Genomic DNA, 1501 nt, shown 5'->3' with positions numbered 1-1501 from the left:
GTATCTCAGATGGCCACTCACAGGCTTTTAAGACCCCAGATGCTACTCACCAAAATAGAATGCATATGCAGGTTTTGCATGAGCACAATTAAGTGTTCTGGAATTCCCCATTCTTTGAAATGTTTATCATAATTTATTATGATCCACACAGTTGAATGCCTTTGTGTAGTCAATAAAACACAGATAAGCATCTTTTTAATATTCTCTGCTTTCAGCCAAGATCCATCTGACATCAGCAATGATATCCCTTCCCTAGTTCCATGCCCTCTTCTGAATCCAGTTTGAATTTCTGGCAGTTCCCTGCCAATATACTGCTGCAGCCATTTTTGAATGGTCTTCAGCAAAATTTTACTTGTGTGTGATATTAATGATATTGTTTGGCACTTTCTGCATTCTGTTGGATCTCCTTTCTTTGGAATGAGCACAAATATGGATCTCTTCCAGTCATTTGGCCAGGTAGCTGTCTTCCAAATTACTTGGCATAGATGAATGAGCACCTCCAGCACTGCATCCATTTGTTGAAACATCTCAGTTGATATTTCATCAGTTCCTGGAACCGTGTTTCTTGCCAATGCCTGCAGTGCAGCTTGGACTTCTTCCTTCGATACCATTGGTTCTTGACCATATGCTATCTCCTGAAATGGTCGAATGTCAACAAATTCTTTATGGTAAAGTGACTCTGTATTTTCCTTCTGTCTTCTTTTGATGCTTCCTGACTTGTTCAATATTTTGCCTACAGAATTCTTCAATGTTGCAACTTGAGGCCTGAATTTTTTTCTTCAATCCTTTCAGCTTGAGAAATGCTGATTGCATTCTTCCCTTTTGGTTTTCTAGCTACAGATCTTTGTGCATCCGTTATAAAATTTTACTTTGTCTTCTTGAGCAGCCCTTTGAAATCTTTTGCTCATCTCTTTTACTTTTTTTCCTTTCCCTCTAGTTGCTCTATGCTCAAGATCAAGTTTCAGAGTCTCTTCTGACATCCGTTTTGGTCTTTCCTGTCTTTTTAGTGACGTTTTGCTATTTTCATGTATGTCTTTGATATCATCCCACAACTCATCTGGTCTTCGTTCATTTGTGTTCAATGTGTCAAATCTATTCTTGAGATCTTCTCTAAATTCAAGTGGGATATAGTCAAGGTCTTATTTTGGCTCTCGTGGACGTGTTTTAATTTTCTTCAGCTTCAACTTGAACTTGCAAATGAGCATCTGACAATCTGTTCCACGGTCAGCCCCTGGTTTTGTTCTGACTGATGATATTGAGCTTCTGTATCCTCTCTTTCCCCAGATGCAGTTGATTTGATTCCTGTGTATTCCATCTGGTGAGGTCCACTTGTATAGTCACATTTATGTTGTTTAAAAAAGGTATTTGAAATGAGTAAGTTGTTAGTCTTATAACATCCTATTGTGTGATCTCTGGCATCGTTTCTATTGCCAAGTCCATATTTTCCAACTAAAGATCCTTCTTCTTTGTTTTCAAGTTTAGCATTCCTATCACCAGTAAT

This window comes from Elephas maximus, chromosome 11, assembly GCF_024166365.1.
Source record: "Elephas maximus indicus isolate mEleMax1 chromosome 11, mEleMax1 primary haplotype, whole genome shotgun sequence".
In the NCBI taxonomy this organism is placed as follows: Eukaryota; Metazoa; Chordata; class Mammalia; order Proboscidea; family Elephantidae; genus Elephas; species Elephas maximus.
Note: the sequence above shows the minus strand (reverse complement) of the source record.